Source organism: Cydia fagiglandana, chromosome 7 (assembly GCF_963556715.1).
Source record: "Cydia fagiglandana chromosome 7, ilCydFagi1.1, whole genome shotgun sequence".
In the NCBI taxonomy this organism is placed as follows: Eukaryota; Metazoa; Arthropoda; class Insecta; order Lepidoptera; family Tortricidae; genus Cydia; species Cydia fagiglandana.
Window position 1 is genome coordinate 8102665 of NC_085938.1, and position 21193 is coordinate 8123857.

General features: G+C 36.2%; 3 long non-coding RNA genes across 3 annotated transcripts; 2 read left to right on the forward strand and 1 right to left on the reverse strand.

Annotated features, from left to right (window-relative positions):
• Positions 1 to 6082: 6082 nt before the first annotated feature.
• Positions 6083 to 8494, reverse strand: LOC134665872 (uncharacterized). Its single transcript, XR_010098430.1, has 2 exons — positions 8447 to 8494; positions 6083 to 6285 (listed from the first exon to the last, which is right to left on the reverse strand). It is a non-coding gene; the product is annotated as an uncharacterized LOC134665872 (long non-coding RNA).
• On the forward strand, positions 6166 to 14856 carry LOC134665870 (uncharacterized). Its single transcript, XR_010098428.1, has 3 exons — positions 6166 to 6275; positions 8440 to 8675; positions 13011 to 14856. It is a non-coding gene; the product is annotated as an uncharacterized LOC134665870 (long non-coding RNA).
• LOC134665871 (uncharacterized) lies at positions 11085 to 12575 on the forward strand. The gene is made up of 3 exons (XR_010098429.1): positions 11085 to 11354; positions 12029 to 12163; positions 12257 to 12575. It is a non-coding gene; the product is annotated as an uncharacterized LOC134665871 (long non-coding RNA).
• Positions 14857 to 21193: the final 6337 nt, after the last annotated feature.

Consider the following 21193-nt stretch of genomic DNA (forward strand, 5'->3'; position numbering starts at 1 on the left):
TAGACGAATTGAATCTCGTTTTATTGGTCTCATAACATTTCGATTTACTTCTACAGTACTCGTCTTCAGGTAAACTTACTAAACTAAACGTACTTACAAAATTATACATATTATACTCTTAGTATGAATAATTTTAGCAAAGCTTGCTAGTGGCAAGAATACATAGGTAATAACCGTTAAATATTACCACAACTCATAAATGCAATTATATTTCATTTGGAAACTCCAGAACAATCTCTCAGTCGATTATTGACATGGTTCTCATATCCGTACACTCTATACTCGAAGCCAAAGAGTTCAAAATTATTTGCAGATGCTTCGCTAGCTGTAGATGGAGGAAGGTTGTCAATTAAGGGGGTTCACAGACGATTCAGCCGCAAACACGCATTTAGCAAACTCAGAGGAATTAAGGGCATTCAAACGGGATGCTGCGTTAGCTGAACTGTAAGGCTGAGTCGAAGTTATCAATATATCCGACTGTGTATAAAACTGCTATTGATGACGGTGGCGTAAAGTTTGAACATGGGATTTATAGTGAGGTTCATTTGTAAGTTTTTCTGTGGTCTACGTTTGCTATAGGTACTTTACACAAATACAAACAAATAATAATAATTTTATTAAAATACAAGTGCTACGATAAAATGGGGGTTGAAAGATGGTATCGGAATCGATTTTTTTAGCGAGAGTTATGAAACTTTGTAGAAAAGAAAGACACAATATTAGAAAAAAAGGAAAAGTGATTTCAGCGTTTATGAATGTTCATCACTTAATGATCACCGGTAACGATTTAAGTAAGAGGCTTGAAATTCGTAGAAAAATACAGAAAGAAAAATACATTTTCAGCGTTTTTTAAAAATTCATCACTTAAAAGGGGTTTAAATTTGAAGTAGGTATGATTTTTTTGAGTGAAGGATTTGAAACTTCGTAAAGAAAAAGCAGTATACAAAAGAAGTCTTTTACTTGTTAATCCATAATGCAAATACATTTAATACAGATTTAGTCTGGCGGCTCTTCACGTATTATAATGTAACTACATACATTAACGTTATCATGTAAACTAAATTTTTCCATGACTAAAATAAATTATTTTAATCATCATCAATTCAACATCTAGTTCCAGGGACACAAAGCCACGCCACCTGTGCTGACTTCATTATTAACAATAGAATCTTGCATTCAGTTTTAAACAATTAAAAAATTTGTTCTACTTTTGCTTTTAGGGATTATAAAACTGTTCTTAAAAATCATGAAAGAAGGGCACAACAATAGGCTGGAGACTTAGCAACACTTCTATTAGCGATAGAAAGGAAAACACAGAATAATGAACTTAGTCCCGATAATATTAGAGTCTAAAATAAATGTCAACTAAAAGTCAGTCGTCGAATAATAGACAACAGTGCTGCTTTTTAAAGCTCAATTTTTAAGAAAAAATTAAAGCCTTTTGCGAAGCGCCGGCGTTTTGTCTTAATGTATAATAATAATAACTTCTACCTGGGTTTTTGATTGGTCACTAAAAGTATCTTGTATATTTTAAAGGAAAAACTGACATAAAATGTAAACATTACTGGACAAATCTTCAATCAATCAACCAAGTTCGACAGTTAATTTCATAACTCATAAGTCATGTTATGTACCTACCGTAAAAGCATAAAAAATTCTGAAGAAAGGGAAGAAAGTATATCTATAACTATGTTTAAGTTATTCCGCTTTTACTGAACTGTGACGCGGTGGGCAAAGTTACGTTAAAGGGCAAAGTTACGTTAAAGGGCAAAGTCTTACCCCCTTATTCATAAACGTTTACTAAAGTTAACAAGCCGATAATAATCGATTGTCCCTTTCCATCATACCAATACGTCGGAAAGGGACAAACGATTATTATCGGCTTGTCAACTTTAGTAAACGTTTATGAATAAGGGGGTTATACTTTTACGGTACGACATGAGCATGACTGTATGTATTTTGACTATGATCAATGCGGGGAGCGTCTGTAAAGTTAGACCTTACGACAATAAAAAAATATGGTTGTCCGTAAAGTCGGTTTACGGACGATAATTTTGCGTTGATAACGTCATAAGAAAACGTAACCGTAACGTTACCATGGAGATCTGTCAACAAGGTTGCCATGGAGATCTGTCCACAACGTTACCATGGAGATCTGTCCACAACGTTGCCATGGAGATCTGTCCACAATGCACCCACAATGTGACAGTTTTTCGTGCGATTATTTATAAGACGTTATCACGTCAATATCGTCAGTAAACATTAACATACAAAAAGAGATTAAATTTTTAGGCGTGTGGACGGAATGGAAGGTTTCCTCTTCACATCACCGTAATCAGTAATTTAGTATATTATCATGGAATTAAAGTGATGCCTATAAAAAATAAACTATTAAAGCAATATTATGCGAATGTATACAACAAACCAACATGTGTGATTCTTAATCTACCAAATAAGCATTAATTAGTGACATAATACCTACTTAATTGACTCTTTAAATATAAACTGATCATCACTCTATTAGGGACGTAGTAATTATCTAAATATGTATGCTAAATAGTATGGCGCTTAGATAATAAACGGCGCCTCCACTAACCTTTTCGCAGGTACTTATGATCCTCTAGCCGCCCAGAGACCTATAAAAAGGTCTCCTGTTCCATTCTAATTTTAACTTTGTGTTGACAAAATAAAATTTAATTTTGCTTGGCAAGGTTTGACGAATGGTCGGCTAGAGGTTATAAAAAGTCCGTTAAGCCGTCCGTTATCCAAGACATCAATGAAACAATGCGAATTTTATACTTCATTTCTTCATTCAATTTGCCCAGGAACACTTATTGTGTTCCTTTTTGTTTTTTTTAAATTGGTTGAGGGCAATAACTACGTTCATTATTTTTATTTTATAGTTAAAAATAAGTGCAGTATTCTTTACTAGGCTTAAGTTTATTTTTACAGACATCAAACAATAGTTGCGGTAGAAGAAAAGACAGTTGTTGTTATTTTTACAAAGCTAATGCCAGCTGTTTATAAGTATTCTGCGTCCTGCTCATATCCGATACAATGGATCAGGATAGAAAATTATTATTAAGGTAGAATATTATTCGTCCGGCGAACTACGACAAAGAATTCTGAGAAATATGTATTCGTGTTCTAAAAGACATTTACAAAAAAACGAGTCTTATTTTTGTGGTAGATGCTTTTTAGGGTTCCGTACTTACCTAAAGGGTAAAACGGGACCCTATTACTAAGACTCCGCTGTCCGTCCGTCCGTCCGTCTGTCACCAGGCTGTATCTCACGAACCGTGATAGCTAGACGGTTGAAATTTTCACAGATGATGTATTTCTGTTGCCGCTATAAAAGATATATATAAGAAAGCCGCTATAAATAAGAAAGTACAATCAGTTTTTCCCTGCAGCAAAAAACCCTACCAATATTAACTTACGCCCTAGAGATAGAATTCCTATGCCGCCATCTAAACTAAAAATGCACGCCTCTAGCCCACATGCAATGTGTATAAAAGTGTACAATAAACTCCCAAAAACAGTTAGAGACGAAAAAAAGGATACTCTATTTAACAGAAAAATAACAAAATATTTATTAGACAGCTGTTTTTACTCAGTGCAAGAGTTCTTAGATAGTTAATTATATTGCAGTGCCCTACAGGGTTTCATAGCTGAACTAATACAATGTACCAACCTGTATAACCTATGAAAGCAATAAATACACTGATTACTGATTACTGATAACAACAAATACTAAAAAGTACTGGACCCTCGGTGGGCGAGTCCGACTCGCACTTGTCCGGTTTTTTGATTTCTTTTATGGCCAAAAAATTCGCTTACATAGGTATAAATTAGATTACAATTTGATACTAAAAAAGCAGCCAGACAGACCAGCCGCGATGCCAGACTATCGAAACCAGAACAAGAGGAGATAACCGTATCGCTAATTTGCTACCATATCAATTGCTGCCCTGCTCCTTCAACCTTTCATTAGTCAATGATTTTTGTAGGGCCATGTACCAAAGTTACTCATAGTATATAATACTATAATACCCATAGGTTTGACGTAATTAGCCCACATGCCTCTGTGGGGCAGGTCGGAAAAGGGATCCTTACCTAGTACTGTAAAAATAATGTAAAACCCTCAGTCACCGCGTGGTGCTGCTAATTTTAAATAAACCGTAAAGGACAACGCTTCTGCCCATGATTAAAAGTAGCATTATAATTTTTATTATTTCATTCAAAATCAAACCCTGACAGCCAAAAAATAAAATCGATTGTTCAATAATTATGCTAAACAAGATACGATGCACTCAAAGTTACCGCATAAGTTTGGTAAAAGGGACCAAACATCCCCACCACAGACGTAGATACCAACGAATTTATACCTGAGAAAATATTGGCCAATGAGGACCCAGCAAGAGTAAGGTCGACTGCATGGGGTTTTTGGGTTATTTGCAGGAATTGTAAGTATTTGGGATTACTTTTGCAAAGTTATATATTGGGTCGGGGTTGTCCTAATTAGGGTTATCGCCATTCCTTGGACTTAAGTTCATCATCATCATCATCTCAGCCATAAGACGTCCACTGCTGAACATAGACCTTCCCCTTAACTTAAGTTAGGCAATAATTAATTAATTATAATTATGTAGTCGGACTGTTTGACCCAAGAAGTTAGGTAAGGGAGAAATAATAAATACCACAGATGTATACATTTACTAAGTAGTATCTTTTAATCTTGTAATTCAAATATGTTCAAAGAATATGGTATTTTTTATCACATTGTTTCTTTTCTTCACTGAAATGTTGGAATGTATTCTTAACTTCTTAGTAACACATTAGTTCCGTCTTCTGATAAAAAAGACGACGCCACTTTTTTTCTATTTTAAACATGTAACAACATCGAGCTGGCAACCATGCCAAAGTCAAAGTCTCCCCAAGCTATGTAATAAAACTACAATACAATGTATTTTCCCCCACCACGTCCAGAAACTTCTACCTGCACCCTTGCGACAGTTACATAGCATCGTTGGCATCTTTCATTTCTGTGCCTACTACGAGGATGGGAACACTACTTGTGTAATCGTTTTCGGCGGATTTTTTTCAACTCTCCAGCTGAGGTAAGTTCGAATTTTATTGCGTTCGGCGCCAATGGGGTCGGCCAGTCGAAGTATTTAGCAGATAGCGCCAGCATAGCTTGCCCTGTGTATCCCTAGAATTGTGTAAAAAATGTTTAATGGAGTTTTATGCCCTGGATGCGTTTTAAGCCAAATCTCATAGAAAAAGAACAAGCTATGATGGCGCCATCTATGCAAACATTTGACAGTTGCCAAATAAACAAGTCAAATAAGTAACGTCATCTGTTCCTTAATTTTTATAAACATTATTTTGGACCCCATCCATAAATCAATAGCATTTCTGATGATGTTGTTTGTCTTACTAAACTATTTGTTTCTTCTCTTTATGACACACTGTTTTAATATTTTTATCATTGACCAAAGATTGACCAATAAAGGGTCGTTAGTAACTAGTTATTGCCATTTGTTGCTACATTGCAACATTCCGTCTTTATAAGAACGCGCCACCCTCGGGCTGACCTTGTCCTGAGAGCCTACCGCGAATCACGTTCTACGTGTTGTCTCCCTGTCACATTTATGTACGAATTTACAAGTGCGACAGAGAGGCAACACGTCGAACGTGATTCGCGGTAGGCCCTCTGCTTCGGCGGGAAGCGAGGCCGGTCGTTGGCCTTTTATCAAATACACAGTAAAGTTACCTTCTTAAATAATTGCTATTACTTACTGTCTTTTAACTCTTTAATATTATAATCTACAACAAGCAATGCGTTTATTTCAATAGCTTTGTTATTTGCCGGCAAAAAGTGCGCGTATGTATTCCCTTCTCGCTTTAATCTTGCCGTTTCACTCTCGCTCTCAATTAAGCTTCGGTTCCGGAATGTCGATATTGTTAGCGACGTTGCATTCACTCTGCGTACGTCAGAGTGGGACAGAAATCTGTCGACTTCAGTCTTACAGTTAGGTAAGGATTGCGCAGTGGGCCAGTGAGTCGCTATGTAACGTCATTTCAAGACCCACGCTAGATGTATTTACTCGTGACGCAAGTTGTATATAAAACATTCTAAATAATAGTTATGGGTGATAATATTGATAAGAATGGACTAGTGTAATACAGTGTTCACGATCTCAGTGTTTAAACGAAACATAAATGTGGAATTGGCAATAAAAATGGACTGACGTCTGTATTTGCACTAACAGGTAACAGTTTCTTGCATTTTACCTAGAATGTGTTGTTTCTAGTTACCTGTTAAAATCAGGGTTTACGCAACAAAGTTATTTAAATTAGAATTAGCTTTAAAATCATGTAAATAACCTTACTTCTTTTATATAAAAAATAACTGGCAATTTAAACGACTCAGAGTATTTATTTTCTTGACTATCAATTAATATAAAGTGTAAATAAATTCAATCATCAAAATATATTATATTTCTTGAAGAATAGTCCTCGAAATTAAGCATAATATTATTATTATTACCAACGCCATCTTGTTTCTGTCTTGGTAAACTTCGTTCGGTACAGGCGTCGCTGCCCGCGTTCCACAATTTGTTTTTGAAGCGGTCACGGCAATATAGCTCTTATTATATTGTGTGTTACGGCATACAATATAGCTAAGTATAGTTGACAGTAATAATACTAGCATGACGTGACGGCAAGCAAACGTTGCGCGAATGCACTTTGTATGGATGCTTTAGGTTAAGAGATAGGAGCATTCGTGGAGCGTATTAATAACTGTTACTAATAATCAATAGTAAATAGTTAATGCCTGCATTATTATTGTAAACGGTATATTACGTATGTAACGTAAATGCAATTATCTTACTTTATTCAATGCATGTGGTGTTTACCTTTAAGTAATTGTTACGCTAAGCGATAATAGTTAAAACGTTTGTAGTTATACTTTACAAAGTGTAAACAATTGTTGGTGAACCAATAAATATAAATAAAAAAAAAAACTGTTAACATGTATACAATATTGTAATAGGTAGGTATATACTATAGTTCGTTTTTTTAGCATTAGAAAGAACTTGCAAGAAGGTAAGCGATCTTGACATGTCTTTTTAATTAAAAAACGCTTTTTAAAATAAGAAACTATTATTAATGAAAGCAGAAGAATATAAATGATCGTATTAGATTCATAATTGTTACATATTTGCCGTAACTTATTTTTAAAATGTGTTTTTCAATTAAAAGACCCACAGAGATTGTTTACCTTATTTCTAATGCTAAAAAAAACGAACTATAGCTTGGACTTGATTGACTAACAATCTATTTTTATTTTATATGGTATTGTATTACGAAAAGTTGTTGTTAGGTATTATTTTCTTTATTTATTTATCGTCTTAGGTTAGGTATTTTTATAATATGAATATAAAAGTAAAATATAAAAACACTTACAAAACAATAAAAATACATATAAATACATTATAAAAAATTAGGTATTATATTATTAAAATTTATCTCCTTTAACTATTTACCATTTAGGGTTGTTGTTGAACCTAGGTATATTTATATTATCATTTTTATAGAATAGGTTAATTTTACGTTTCATGGCTCATAAGCCGGTTTAAAATTTGGGTTTTGGTTTTTAAAAATAACCTTAGAGGTGTACCTAGATTGCAAAAGTTCAATAAATTGTTTAGTTTAATTAAGTTAAAGGTGCGTACAATACAAAAAAAAAAATTAAGTAAAAAATGGGAGCCCCTTTATTTATTTATTTTACTCGTATTTTGTTTTTAGTATTTGTTGCTATAGCGCGGCAACAGAAATACTATCTATCATCTGCGAAAATTTCAACTACATACTATCACGGTTCATGAGTTACATCCTCGTGAAAGACACACGGACGGACAGACGGACAGCGGAGTCTTAGTAATAAGGTCCCGTTTTCACCCTTTGGGTCCGGAACCCTAACAATGTTCTTAATTTTGTCTCTGACTTCTAAGATTCTGATAGGCATATTCTCTTATTCATCTCTTTTTCATGAAAAAACATTACATGAGCTTAAGCACCATTAAGGCCTCTTGCACCAGCCAGGGTTAGCCATTAACTCGGTGTTAACCGTTAACACAGGGTTAAATTGTACCTCCGAGTTTAACCGGTTAACCCCGAGTTAGTGCCTAACCCTGAATGGCGCAAGTGGCCCTAAAGCCGGATTCACATTTGTCTGTCGTGTTGTGTTGTGTTGTGCTGTGTCGTGCTCATGACGCATTAGCGTGCATCACGACGCGTCAGACTTTGTAGTCGGCTTATATGATATTAGAATTTGGACAATATGCCTACCTAATATGAATTTATAGTAATTAATTTTGATTAATTTCGAATCTCTATTAAAAACTACTTTTTACCATAACAATTTCTCAGGTTAAACAACATAAAGAAAAAGAAGATTCTACCAGGCGCTCATAGAAGACGGAAGGTTTGCACGGCTTGCAAACATACCGAGGCGCAATGGCAGACCGGAACAGATGTCGCAGCCATACTAGCCAGCAGTGGAGCCCACGGAATCGGGAAGATTGGAAGTTACGGTGCTGTTTGGACGAGGCAGGCGACGGGTGGGTGACTTAGAAGACTCGATGGGAGACCCAGCACTATCAATTGTAAGTTTAAGCTCTGCGATTTTATAATAATAATCAGTGATCGGGATTTTGGATGCCACACGGTGGTTGAAATAGTAACATGACACCTTTAAACCCGCGATACCGATACCTTTGAAACTGCTTGAAAGTAATGCTATTTCATTGTAGGTATTTTTAATAAAATAAACGACAGTAAATAAAATAAATCTCACACATTTTCCTCGAGTGGCAACCAAAACCCAGATCACTGATAATAATTCATTGTCATCTGTATATGCGTTGCCATTGTCATATTTATATTTCTGTTCTGTGCCAGGCGATTTTTTTATTGATTATTTCGTGTGCATTGCAATTTCCTATTTCGTTTTTGTGTTCTGTTGAACCAGTTCTATCCAGATCGACCAGCTAATCCAACAGTGGAGCCTACAGAGAGAAGACAGGCGTGAGGGGTGACCAAAACCTGCTGGAAGACCAAAGACTGGAGCTGTTCTTAATGCTCTGCGAATTTATTAATTTCAGCTCTGCGAATTGTTTTTTATATCTAATGTTCCTTTTTTAAACAATTTAATATTTATATCTTCTTTTCAGAGATCTGCCGCCATGCGAATGTTATGTACGTGTATTTCACGTGTAAGAGCATCTTTTCACTTTTTGTTTAGATACCTACTGTAAATACATTAGTAAGTACGTGCGAAACAAATACATTTTATATCTATCTCAATTTGCTAGTTTTTTTTTCAACAAAAAAGATGTTCTTTCACGTGAATGTAAGTATATTTTTATTGCTTCGCGAAAAAACCAAATAAAGTGTGGCCACAAAAAACCGGTCATGCATAAAATTGTAAATCATTAAAATTAATGCGGATTTTCAAGCAGCTTTTTATTTCAACAATTTGTAGATATCGACAAATTATTAAAAAAAAGTGCTGCTTGAAGATCCACATTAATTTTAAAAGATTTATCTTACTATGCATGACCTGATTTTTTCATGTCCACACTTTAGAACTAATTTGGAAGTTAATTGCATTTATAACAGGGAGTTTTCAGAAAAATATACCTAGTATGTTTAACTTTAGAATTTTACCATTTTTAGGTTATTTCTACCCAGATTCATGAGGAAAAGTCCTCTTGAAATCTGATTTAATTGAATTTGATATAAAATTTTGGTACACAATTACAGTGAAACCTGGATAAGTGAGACTTCAAGGGACGAGCAGATTTGTCTCACTTAAAGAGGTTTTCCACTTACCCAGGCTCTCAGTTAGCCAGGTACAAATAAATTTCCGTCTCATTTACAGAGGGTCCCATTAATAGAGGTGAGAATAGAGGATATATCTCAGTTATAGAGGTGGTTAGTAAGGTATTTTGTAATTATCTTTAAATGCTTAGGTAAAATAATCCTTGTCCCTAAATAGTTTTAATTCTGTTTAATTATTTCTTTGAATTTATTTTAAATGATTTTCCACAGGATATATTTTTTTAAATTAAATTTGATACGGACTTCATTGCGTCTTAGAGATTTATTAAATGAAAATTTGCTTATTCTTGTTCCTTATCAAGATTTCAGCTTTCGTTTCGATAGTTTTAACTACATAAACTAACTAAATGAAACTTGAAGTCGTTTAGACACAATTAATCAAATGCGGAATTTGTGGATAGACTAAGAGTTAGTAAGAATACGGAAATAGATCAATAAAGTCCAAGTTAGAGAGGTCATAGATTGACGTTATCTCAGATACAGAGGTAATTCAAATAAAATTCTAAAAAACCAATAACGAAAATGTAATCTTATAAATATAGTCTCAGTAAAAGAGGTAAAATACACTCTCTGTCTCAATTATAGAGGTAAATGTGACTATAAAATCACAACAACTAATCTCAGTTATAGAGGTCCGTTTTATCTCACTAACAGAGGTAATTCAGTGCTAAAGTGTCGGGATCACACCATGAGTCCCAGCTATAGAGGTTTCTCACTTATCCAGGTCCCACTTAACCAGGTTTCACTGTATTAATAATTCACTTTAATGACAACCTGACAGTGGTAAGAATGCGTCACAAAACTGACGATTTTTATGGTACACTTTCTTTTTTTGATAATGGTAAAATTTCCAAATAAAAATATTGCGTGTATTGTAGCACTTCCTCATGTCATCACGTCAAAGTCGGTGAAGAGTTTGCTTAGGGTCTCCCCTGATATATCGACGCGCATTCGGCAAAAGCCGATAGGAAAAAGCTTTATGTCCACGCAATAAGAGCGAAAAAGCCGTCGACGCGTCGGCAGGCGCTGGCTGATGCGAGCCGAGCCGAACGACGACTTTTTCGCTCTTATTGCGTGGACATAAAGCTTTTTCCTATCGGCTTTTGCCGAATGCGCGTCGATATATCAGGGGAGACCCTTAGGCGAACTCTAAATGACTTCCAAATTAGATTTACATATTTCCATATTCACTGCAAAGCGAATGTATGTTATCTGCAAAGCGAATGTATATTATCTGCAAAGCGAATGCCATTTTCCTGCAACGCGAATGTCATTTTCCTGCAATGCGAATGTATTTTATCTGCACCGCGAATGTATTTCTGTGTGCTTGCGAACTTCAAGATCAAGAACGAGAAGAACGAAAATACCAAGACCTGACCAGGCCGAGGTGAAGACTATCACCGAGAAGAAATAATATTCCAACATTGCACTTAGTAAATCAGGTAGGTATGTTGTTATACACCGTGTTTTTTTTGATTTCCGTTAATTTCAAGGGTGCATTCCTGAACTTAAATCAAGTATCTTTCTCAAAGACACCGATGTTCTAATTAAGTCCATTCCGGAGATAATCAATAATTTTTTTTTTCCTATAAGGCCTCTATAAGCATGTACACTTGCCTTAGGGCCGGTTTACATATTGATTTGTTTAGAATGAGTTCATACATTTGCTACTTAACTTAAGTACAATCTCGGTCGATTGATGTACGAAATGACATTGATATGTCACAGATTTCAATTGTTTGGTTGAGTTAAATGTAATGCCCGTGTTACAACAATGCTATATGCTACATTTAATTACTTTTTAAACAAAAAAAAAATCCAAAAAAGAAAACAAAAAAAATTTTTTTTTTTTAAATTATCTATGTCATTTAGTTCTCTTATACGTACTTAACCATACCCCGAAGTTAACGGAATTCAATAAAAACACGGTGTATATTATTTTTCATAATAAGATTTGGATTTAAATTATAATTACTTATTGAATATTTTGAAGAAATGTTTATCAAAACAACATTTTCTTAACACGAAAGAGATAGTTACAAATCAATTATTAAAAATTCAATTTCTGTACGTACACCTACTTTTACCTATTACTGATGTTTAATTTATTTTTCAGAAATTTGCTGATCTTTACACTTCAAGCGGGAAATGTAAATAAATATTGCTGCTGCCTTTAGTTTATTCGGCGATTCGTACAGAAGAATTATGAAGACTCGAAACTTATTATAACATTGTAAATTTATAAAAAAAAGTATGTACCTAAAAAAATGTTGTTGAACATATTTACTATAGTTTTATTGACTGACCCACAGTATTTTCAATACCCCAATTTTTTTTGTTCCAGATAAGGACTTAACTGACAGACATTTTATACTTTGGAGCAGCGAAGAGCCAGACTAGACACAAGGATAACCGTAATGTTTTTTTAAATAATTTACAGATAGGGAACCAACAGTACAGTCCACCACAACCTACAAAGAGTCCACCGTCCTCCTCAATACTCCTCATAGACATCAATTCTCAGCGTAGCTTCATCGTATAGTATGGGTATTAGGTAACAATTGGGGCAGTGCGATTAAAAAATGTAATATGCCGCCAGTCATTTTGTAGTCCTCTAAATTCTCGTGTATTGTCTGCATTATTACTTATGTCTCAAACTCATATAAATATATATAATTATATATCTATGCGAATATTACTGTATGTATAGCCAACTGGAATAGTTTCAGATAAGAAAATCTCAAGACCGCCCTCCGCTTTTACCACTATTTAGATGCTTTATTGGGGATTATTCTCACCGATACTATTTCTGTCTATTTAAAAGTGCCAATGCCGCGTATTTCCTAAATAAATGTTTGAGTTTTGAATATATATTTAAAAACATTAAAGTTTTTTAACAATTATTTATGCAAGAACGTTTTACCGCTTATTTATCATAACATTCATAACCAACTCAAGTAAAAATTAAGTAAGATCTAACAAAAACATTTTTTATTAAATTGAAAAGCGTATCTGTAGATTTTAGCAGCCAAGCGAACAGCGCTCAGTTAAGTTCAAATAATAGAAAAAACCAATAACTTTTGTTTTCTATTTTACAGAACTGGTGCTTGTGGGGGAGTCTACAACTGAAAATAGAGCAGCGCTGAAAAGGAAATTCAGACCGACTTGGCAAGAAGACAGAAGAAATGGAAACACCTAAAAATTTTATGATAATGGCATTGTATTTAGTGTGCCAGTGCTTTAGACACATATAACCCGGATACTGGGTGGAAGTGAAAGTGAAAAATGACCAACCACAATATCGTAACACTATAAAACATAACCTGAAAAAATTTTGTTACTAAAATAACAAGAAAAGATACGAAAATGTTACTAAACTTGACTTTGCGAGTGAACGCGAGAACGATTTGGAATTAACGGCTGAGTGTATTAATTACCGAACCAAAAGAATACCTTAGTTGAAGCGTCAATAATTAACATCGTTTGATTATCGATAAATGTCGATCGATAAATTTTGTATGGTCGACCAGTCGATTTGACATCGATCGATGACCACTGGATGCTGAGCGACGCATCGATTGACTTGGTCCGGGTAGCCATTAGAGACAATAATTAAAAATAACAAATGTAATGCCATTTCGTAACTAACGCCTAAGCTTCATTGCTTAGTTGCATATAAGGTGTATTCTTGCATCATCAAAGTTTAATTATGTTACACTTTACAATTCCAGTTGTATCAATGTCGCCTATTTAACAATTTATAAAAAAAATTACAAAAAGGGACTGCCTAGGCTTCACTGCTTAGTTGCATTTATATGGAGCCATTTATTACTGGCGGGATAGATGGCGGGCCGTTCCTAAAAATATTTAAATTACTTAGTAACAAATAACCCTTTGTTTTTAAATAATATTTAACTAGTGATTCTTTTTTTTACATAAATATACGATTGTATAATTGTACTACTTAGAAAAGAACACACTGTTTGTAATACATCTGAATATTGTAATAAAAAAAATCTAGGTGAGTTTTTCAATTGCATTGACTTATTTATATAAAAAAATACATATAAAAAGGACTGCCTAAGCTTCACTGCTTAGTTGCATTCATGTGGAGCCATATTGTATAATTTGTACTTAGAAAAGAACACACTGATTGTCATTACAGTACAAATTAAATTAATGTCAATTTAGTTATATGAATCTATATTGTAATCTGAATAATATTGTATTTTAAAAAATACCTCGCCGAGTTTTTCAATGGAATTGATCAATTTATAAAAAAAACAACATATGTACTTACGTATATAAAAGGGACTGCCTAGGCTTCACTGCTTAGTTGCATTTGTATGGATCCATTTATAACTGGCGAAAAGAGGGCGGGCCGTTCCTAAAAAAATTTAAATTAGCAATATACATATGTACCTACCTACATACGAGTATAGCCCTTTGTTTTTACATAAGGTTTGACTAATGTTTTTTACATAAAAATACGATTGTATAAGTGTGCTTAGAAAAGAGCACACTGTTTGTATAGAGCATACATTTGTTATTTTTTTTTTATAATACCTGCCTGAGTTTTTTAATTGAATTGATCAATTTATAAAAAACAAAATATATAAAAGGGACTGCCTAAGCTTCACTGCTTAGTTGCATTTATGTGGAGCCATTTATTACTGGCGGGAAAGGGGGCGGGCCGTTCCTAAAAAAATATTTATTAGTAATAAATAAGTAGCTGTTTGTTTCTAAATAAGGTTTAATATTTTGTTTATATAAAAATACGATTGTATAATTGTGCTTGGAAAAAAAAAACCGCTGTAATACATCTGAATATTGTAACTTTTTTGAAAAAATAATACCTCGCTGAGTTTCTTACGCCGGTTCTTCTCAGGACAGAGGTGTAACTTTGCGAACCGGTAGTATTTTTTTTGCTAATAAAAAATTACAATAAAATGTTAATTGTATATTTATTTATTCCTTATTTTCCTATAAAAATATATGCTTAAAGGCAGTCTTCACATTGGATGCAAATGCGCACGCCGCCCGGCGTGCGAGCGAGATATCGCTATTCTCGTACATAGCGCCGTCACGCTCATACACTGGAGCGAAGTACGAATTCACTTCACTGTGATAACTGCGTAAGTCACGTAAGATATTTTCGATTAGATTTTCAAACAAGAAAAAGTTACGTAATTTATCTATTTATGTAACCATTAAAATGGTTGTTGCTAATTTAGTACTTTAACAAATTTTAATTGAAAATATAATGCGTTCACATTGCTAGAAAGGGCATTGCACACACACCGCTTAGGCGCTTAGCACACCCTGCGTCGCTCGGATTGTCACCTTGGCTAGGCCGCCTGAATCCAATTTGCACGTCACTTCGACGTTAGAGCGAGACAACGCTATACGTGTATTATATACGTGTGTATAGCGACATCCCACTCGCACATCGGAGCGACGCAGAGTGTGCTAAGAGCCTTAAGGCCTGTGCACACCGGCTGCGTGACATGCACGTGTGCGTGCGGCGTTGTAGTATACAGATCCTTATGAGAGACGGCACACCGCATGCGTGGCGTGTGCGTGTGCGGCTCCAACATTTTAGCGCACGCACACGCGCACGTCACGCACGGCCTCAAGCCGGTGTGCACAGGCCTTTAAATTCATACTAGGTACGCGCCTATCTGCGCCAAGTCGAGCAAAACAAAGAGGCACGGCGGTACCATCCTTTTCTCGAATTAAGTATGTCCCGCAAAGGTCTCCTTCAACGCCTGATGAAAAATACTTCAAAGCAGCCTAATCAAATACCAAATACGCTTAATCAAATGATTAAAATACTCAAGAGGGGTGCGCGGACATCTGGTTATAAAAATACTTGTAATTTATGTGTTAATTTCATTTTGCCTTAAGTGCAAAAAGAAAACAGTATGGGCAAATACGGAACCCAACACTGAGCGTGGCCCGACGCGCCCTTGTACGGGTTTTTGTTTCTAATTGTTATAAATACGTAGATCGTAACAATACAAAAAAATGTAATTTTAGTTACATGTGACGGGTTAACGGTGCTCAACTTAGAAGTAAGTAAGTATTAAGTATTATTAACACACATATGAATATCACATGACGCTCATAAACAATTATTTAAAATTTAAATACTTATTAACCATAAGGTTATCACCACACTTTTGAATAACACATCGACAAGGTCGTAAATGTATCCTGTTCCACATTAAATCTTCAGCGCAAAGCTGTGAAGAAAATCCCTAGAAATTTCCTTACATTAGCAGTTAGCATAAAACAGAGTATTCTACTGTCATCCTACATCAGAAGCCTCCGTGCCGTTACCATGGTTATCGCATCCCCCGACCTACACCACTATGGAAAATCTAATAAAATAACTATGAAAGCAAATGTAACTTTGCAACCATTTCAATCCTTACTTCTTTAGAAATAGATTCCATTTTTGTCTACGCGAACTGAATAAGATTAAGTATGCATTTTGAGACTAAACGTATGCTCGTATAAACAGTTTTCCTCCCCTGCTTATTTAGTAATACAATACTTCTCTTATTCAAAGAGGGAATGTATTGTTTCCTCAGAACTATTGCGTCTAGGAAGGATGTTGCATTTGAAAATAAATTGACGGTAAGATTTTCCTTCGAAGCACTTTATTTATTGTAACGGTTAAATAAAACAGAAAATGGCAAAGACGAGGCCATTTTTATCGTAAATTATACTGGCGTGACATTTAAAATGCACTAATAAAATATTTTTTAAGAAAAAAAAACCGACTTCTATGGGGCCCGGTGAAAGATTATGGTAGATGGTGCACTATGTAGAAAAGGAGGTAAAACCAGTACCTACTTTCTAGTAGCATTTCATTTCCGTAAGGGTCGTAGTTATCTAGCCTAACCTAACCCACTTCTCTGATAGCAGTTCGGTTCTGTGAGGATCGCAGTTCGAACCTAATCAAACCCACTTTTCTAGTAGCATTTCGTTTCTGTAAGACTCGCAGTTCTAACCAAACCTAACCCACTTTTGTTCGGTTTTGTGAGGATCGCAGTTCAAACCTAACCTAACCCACTTAACGGCGCATGCGGTGCGGTGTACGGGAGTTTGAGCGGGAGGGGTTTGGCATCATCATACCCACATTTTATGGTAGGTAATCATAGTGGTTTATTTAGTTTAGGTATCATAGTGGTTTTCCGGGTCAAGGTCCGGGTCTCTGAGTCAGAGTCCGGGTCCGAGTCCCGGTCCAAGTCCAGGTCCGGGTCCGGGTCCGGGTCCGAGTCCGGGTCCGAGTCCGGGTCCGAGTCCGGGTCCGAGTCCGGGTCCGAGTCCGGGTCCGAGTCCGGGTCCGAGTCCGAGTCCGGGTCCGAACCGGATCCGGGTATGAGTCCGGGTCCCAGTCCAAGTCAAAAACGAAATTCGAAATGACCAAACATGTACTATGCGTCGTTGAAGAGTTCTGTTCTGATCATCATCAGCAGTTCCACTTCATCAAATGCGACAGTTTTTAATGTAAATGCTTGATTTTATGATGAAAATACAAAAAATTCTATACGTATGCCTTTAACCCTAATAGCATTTTCTTGTAGGGATTTTGTTGGGCCTTTGTTTACGTATTAGTTGGGCAACCGTTATATTTGGCCGTACGATTTGCTGGAGGGCCCTCGACAAAGGCCCTCCCGAAGATTCCCAACAGAGGGCCATAAGAGTAATTTTTTCGTTGGGCCTATTTAAATAAATCATACAATTATTCAATGGTGGTGGGTTTGGTTGGGCCTATACACATTTGTTTGATGGGTGGTTAATTGTTACATTTGGCCGTACGATTTGCTGGAGGGCCCTTGACAAAGGCCCTCCCGAAGATTCCCAACAGAGGGCCATAAGAGTATTTTTTTCGTTGGGCCTATTTAAATAAATCATACAATTATTCAACGGTGGTGGTTTTGGTTGGGCCGTGGTTGGGCCTATACACATTTGTTTGATGGTTGGTTAATTGTTACATTTGGCCGTATGGCTTGCTGTAGGGCCAACTGCAAAAAAATAAAAAAGGGCAATTTTTTCGTTGTGCTTCTGTTTGCAAATTCAACAATTACCCAACGGCAAGTCAGGTAGGTCGGTAGGTAGTCGTGCACCAGGTTGAAGGCCCAACACAGCTTGTCCCACAAAGGGCCAACATTGTAACTTTAACGTTGGGCCTTGTGTAGGATTCTTATAATACTACCGTAGGTAAATAGTTGTGTAATTTATAGTGTGCCTACAGTCTATTATGTAATGGGCTTTTGTTTACGAGTCCTACAGTTACCCTACGTTAAGTGGTTGTGTAATACGACGTTGGGCCTTTGCTGATAAATATTACAATTACACTACGGTAGGCATTGGTTGTATCCACATGAAGGCCCTAGGCAGCAGTTGTTGTTAATCTTCTCTGTATCGTTCCAATTTTAGTATATGTACTGCCGAAGCAAGTACACTTACTATACACTCTAATTTGTATATATACGAACCGCACTTCGAAACTTCGTAAGCGAGATTTATGTTTTTTGAGATTTAAATTGAGAAAATGTTGGCAAAATACAATTTTTTAAATTTATGTGTAAATTTTATAGTTATAGCTATTAGATTTATAAGTTACTTTTAAAAAATATTATGATTATATCCGGAATAATCGAGAAAATAACTATAACTTCGATGTTTGGAGACAGTAACGCCATCTAGTGACGCCACAAGCAAACTCAACTGGTATTGTTGGGCATCCGTACCACAGCCAATGTTGGTAAATGCGATATTTGTGCTCACTGGGCCAACGAATGTTATCGTTGTTTAGCCACCGGTACCAAAATACACAAAGGCCCATTGTTAGGCGTCAGTGCCACAGCCAATGTTGGTAAATACGATATTTGTCATCATTGGACCATCGGATGATATCGTTGATTAGCCAACGTTACCAAAATAAACAAAGGCCCATTGTTGGGCATCAGTGCCACAGCCAATGTTGGTAAATGCGATTTTTGTCATCATTGGGCCATCGGATGATATCGTTGATTAGCCAACGTTACCAAAATACACAAAGGCCCATTGTTGGGCATCAATGCTACAGCCAATGTTGGTAAATGCGATATTTGTCGTCATTGGGCCATCGTATGATATCGTTGATTAGCCAACGTTACCAAAATAAACAAAGGCCCATTGTTGGGCATCAGTGCCACAGCCAATGTTGGTAAATGCGATATTTGTCATCATTGGGCCATCGGATGATATCGTTGATTAGCCAACGTTACCAAAATACACAAAGGCCCATTGTTGGGCATCAATGCTACAGCCAATGTTGGTAAATGCAATATTTGTCGTCATTGGGCCATCGGATGATATCGTTGATTAGCCAACGTTACCAAAATAAACAAAGGCCCATTGTTGGGCATCAATGCTACAGTCAATGTTGGTAAATGCCATATTTGTCGTCATTGGGCCATCGGATGATATCGTTGATTAGCCAACGTTACCAAAATAAACAAAGGCCCGTTGTTGGGCATCAATGCTACAGCCAATGTTGGTAAATGCGATATTTGTCGTCATTGGGCCATCGGATGATATCGTTGATTAGCCAACGTTACCAAAATAAACAAAGGCCCGTTGTTGGGCATCAGTGCCACAGCCAATGTTGGTAAATGCGATTTTTGTCATCATTGGGCCATCGGATGATATCGTTGATTAGCCAACGTTACCAAAATACACAAAGGGCCATTGTTGGGCATCAATGCTACAGCCAATGTTGGTAAATGCGATATTTGTCGTCATTGGGCCATCGGATGATATCGTCGATTAGCCAACGTTACCAAAATAAACAAAGGCCCATTGATGGGCATCAGTGCCACAGCCAATGTTGGTAAATGCGATATTTGTCATCATTGGGCCATCGGATGATATCGTTGACTAGCCAACGTTACCAAAATACACAAAGGCCCATTGTTGGGCATCCGTGCCACAGCCAATGTTGGTAAATGCGGTATTCGTCACCATTGGGCCAACGAATGTTATCGTTGTTTAGCCAACGGTACCAAAATACACAAAGGCCCATTGTTGGGCATCTGTGCCACAGCGAATGTTGGTAAATGCGATGGTGGGCCAATACAAAATTAATGTTGGCTACGGAACGAACCTCATCCCAACGTTTTCCCTACCGTTGGCACCGTGGGCCCCAACGAAAATGCTACTAGGGAAGATTTGAGGAGTTCCCTCGATTCCTTATGGATCCCATCATCAGAACTCGAGCTTGACAGAAATGTGGCTTAAAAACTAAACTTGCTTAACAAACATAACGAAGAGGACAAATTGCCAAAAGTGAACTATGCGTCGTTGAAGAGTTCCGTTCTGATCATCATCAGCAGTTCCACTTCATCAAATGCGACAGTTTTTAATGAAAATGCTTGATTTTTTGATGAAAATACAAAAATCTCTATACGCATGCCTTTAAAATTTGAGGAGTTCCCTCGATTTCTCATGGATCCCATCATCAGAACTCAAGCTTGACAAAATTGTGGCTTAAAAACTTAACTTGCTGAACAAACATAACGAAGAGGCCAAATCGCTAAAGGTGAACTATGCGTCGTTGAAGAGTTCCGTTCTGATCATCATCAGCAGTTCCACTTCATCAAACGTCACGTTTTTGAATGTATATGCTTGATTTGTTGATAAAAACACAAAAATCACCATATGTATGCCTTTAAGATTTGAGGAGTTCCGTCGATTCCTCATGGATCCCATCATCAGAACTGGATCAGATATGCATATACATACAATCAAAAAATAATTTTCAAAATCGGTCCAGTAATGACGGAGATATGGAGTAACAAACATAAAAAAAAAAAAAAAAATAAATAAAAAAAAACACAACCGAATTTATAACCTCCTCCTTTGGGATTTGGAAGTCGGTTAACAATAAAAAAATTATAAGTTATGTAAATATTTCTTAAATGTCATTTAAAAAAATTGGAAATTGACGATTGGTAAGATGCACTGTATGCTGCAGTTGCAACGGTCGGAAAAGTATAGATGTAAGTACAGATAATACAAATGTACGGTATGACCGCATATTAAATTTGTAGTCAAGTAAAAGTGGTACAATTGGTACAATTACTGGATTGGTGGAGTGAGTAGGTACAATCATTAAGCGCCACTTGCACTAACCCAGGTTAACCGGTTAAACCTGGAGTTATCATGGTTACCAGGTGGGATGGTGCAAGTGGCACTAAGGAAGTGAGTTTTAATAAGTTCAAGG